The 3,163-nt window shown below is 49.7% G+C and overlaps 1 long non-coding RNA gene across 1 annotated transcript in view; it reads right to left on the reverse strand.

Annotated features, from left to right (window-relative positions):
• Positions 1 to 546: 546 nt before the first annotated feature.
• Positions 547 to 3,163, reverse strand: part of LOC135825848 (uncharacterized) — a 14,734-nt gene continuing 12,117 nt past the window's right edge. Inside the window, exon 4 of the long non-coding RNA XR_010555154.1 lies at positions 547 to 776. This is a non-coding gene — a long non-coding RNA (uncharacterized LOC135825848). The remainder of the gene's footprint in view (positions 777 to 3,163) is intronic.

A 3,163-nucleotide genomic window follows, 5' to 3' on the forward strand; every position in this document is an offset into this window, starting at 1 on the left:
ACCTTGGTGGTTGAGATGCAACCACCACTGCCACCGCACTTGAACTCGTGGTACTTGCAGGGAATTATATCAGGGACTGAAGATAAAAGAGAAAGAAAATGAACACATCCGTCAAGGGACAATTGTTAATGATACGCTGCTACAAGAGCATGCTTCGTTTATCTTTGCACAGCAGTAGCAATTTAATATCATTCAAATAGATGTTCAACACAATACTTGGCCTGCCAGCCTGATAGCATGATAACATGATAACATGATAGGAGGTATTAGGAGGTATTAGGAACACATGACAGTAGCATTGGCACCGCTTACTTGAGCATGTAGCAGGAACGCCGCTCCACGTTCCGAGACGTCGCAGTAGCGCACGACGCTGCCCTGGAGTACGTAGGGTAAATTGCAGGCGAAGAAGAGACCAGTGCCGGGCGTGACACCTGTTCCGGTCACCTTGCCGTTGAACGGCGCTGTCAGTGCTGTGGAGTTCTTACCTACAGGGGCCAGGGTAGGGCAGGGCAGGGCAGGGCAGGGCAGGGCAGCAATGTGCTGTCTGAATTTTTTTATTGTCCAGACAGCACATTGCTAGTTTTAACATGTAATTGCCAGACTCAGCTTTAGCCAGCAAACAAGTTAAAGTTTTTGCCGTAAGAAGAATGCAATGGCCATAATTTTTTTTCGGCAAGACCAATGGTTGGATGCAGTTTGGTTGGTCCTTTCCTGCGGACTAGTTGACGCTGATGGGAGACGTGACACCCCCTGAGGCAGCTACGGGTGCTAGAACTCTACAGCCAGACCAACACCAATGATAAAACAAAAGGATACACCACACCAGGAAGCAAGTCAAATAAAGATGTGTGAACAATGACCACACACCACAGAAAAGGACACAGAACAAAAACTCAATTACGGACACCATAGGCACTGCAAAATCCAAACAGAAGCAAAATACCAACTCCCTGAGGACACTAAAAGCATGAGGCAAACAAGCAAGCAACCTCTTGCCGATGTTCCACCTTGTAACAACAGTTTGCCGGGCCGCGCTGGCCACCGGACTGTATGCTAGGGGTATTACACCTGGACCTCAAGACCAACGGGCGAAGGCGGCAGGCCGGGCCCAGGTAAATACAATGAGGAACACTGTATACAACTACAGAAATAACCCAAACCCATGCCAATCTGACCAACATACCTTCCCTGCGCATCCATGCCAGGCCCGTCGCACCGACTTTGGAGGTGGGGCGGCCATGCAAGGGGGTCCGGGGGCCCTCCGCGGTAAAAATGTCAAAAATTGAAGCCAATTGCAAGCATTTCCGGGCATTTGGTGACAATTCAGTGTAACTACAATGAAAGACTCTTTTATTCTGTAACAAACCACGGGGATTGGGGACCGGGATCGGGGACGGGGATCGGGATCGGGGATCAGGGACAAGGATTCTTCATTATTTGCCACGTTTGAGCTGAGCTGCGATCATCGCGCTTTGTTGCAGTGTGCTAAAAAAAAACAGAACAAAAAAAAACAGCCAAAAAAGTGGGGCGGCTGAGGCCGCCCCAGCCGCCCCAGCTGTGCCGGCCTTGCATGCCTGGTGTACGGTCTCAAAGATGAAAGATAGAGCTCTTGTATACACGGGCCCGGAAAGCCTGCTTCGGCTGCTCAGCAGCAGCTTCGTAGTGGTGGTCAAGGGTCGAAGACCGACGGATACGGATCAACTCCCCAGTGATCACACCTTTACCCATACTACGGGGGTGGTTACTACCGGCAAGCAACTACAGGAAACGATTGGTGACCTTGAAATGAGGCTTCACCGCCATGTATCCCTTACTACGGAAAACTGTGGTCTCCAGGAAATCAATGCCATCATGTGCCAGTTCATGCGCAAACTCGAGGGCCGAACACTTATTAATCCTGTCTAAAGCGCGCTGAACTTGACCTTCGCAACCATGCAATGACACAAAAATGTCACTGATAAAGCGTCTATAAACCTGAACCTCTAAACACTCCCCCTCTAAGATCGGCAAAATGTACCGATTCTCCAAACACAACATAACAATGTCGGCATAGACCACTGCTGCAGGCGAACCCATGGCAGTCCCTTGGATCTGCCGAAACACATCGTTACCATACACGAACTCGTTAGTCTTCCGAATGACTGACATCAAGGAAGTCACTGCTGTTGTTAACCGTGTACGAAGGGCCGGGGGCATCCACCTTGTATACCTGTGTGTGATATACCACGACAATGCCACGTGACCGAGCTCGTTGGGGATGTTGGTGTAAAGGCTGGTCACATCTATACTCAAATATAAATGATCGTCCCGCACAGGCAAACCTTCTACCAAGTTGATGAAATCCGTAGTTCAGGCCAGAACAGTACTTTCCTCACGTACATACAGGTTCAGTAGAAAGTCAATGAACTTAGCGGGATAGTAGCCAGGACTATTCAGACTAACAATAGGCCTAACCTTCAGGGCACAGGGCTTATGTGTATTGATAAGTCTCCTGAAAACGGGCATGCACCCCCCGTGCGACTAAGAACAGTGACATATAAAATGGTCATACGATGCTCAATGCGATGCCTAGTCATGGTGAGTAAACAATTGACTCGGGTCGCACACACGAAGTCTCAACACAGCCTCGAGCCTGTTGGTTGCCATCCGCAGTCTAGCCACATGTTCATCTAGCCCCTCAGGCAAAAAAAAACAGTCATTTATAATGTTGGGCACTGCGATGCTGGGCACGACCTATATCATCATAGTGAGATCCGTCCACGACTACTATCACAATAGACTGACTTTGAATATGCCCGAGTCTGATCGCGTTCTAGCTCCCAAACTATGTGCTGCATGTGTACACTCCGCCTATGGTTAGTCTACTCTAGAACAACGCCTGGAGAGGTTCATTGGGGGCATGATGTCCCCCACCCCATCCCCCTTGCCCCCTGCACCTGAAGTACGGGTATTGCCCCCCCCCCCCAAATAAAGGACACAGATGGAGCACTGGGGAGCACGTAGCAGTAGGCGAAGTTGACGATGCCAGTGCAGACACACCTCACCTTGGTCACTACACTGGCACGGTCATATGGTCTCCAAGGGACATAGCTACCAGAGAACACACAGAATGGGAGTATATAGTGCTATCCCGGAGGATAGACAACCTCCTATACACAAAATA

Source organism: Sycon ciliatum, chromosome 10 (assembly GCF_964019385.1).
Source record: "Sycon ciliatum chromosome 10, ocSycCili1.1, whole genome shotgun sequence".
NCBI lineage: Eukaryota > Metazoa > Porifera > Calcarea > Leucosolenida > Sycettidae > Sycon > Sycon ciliatum.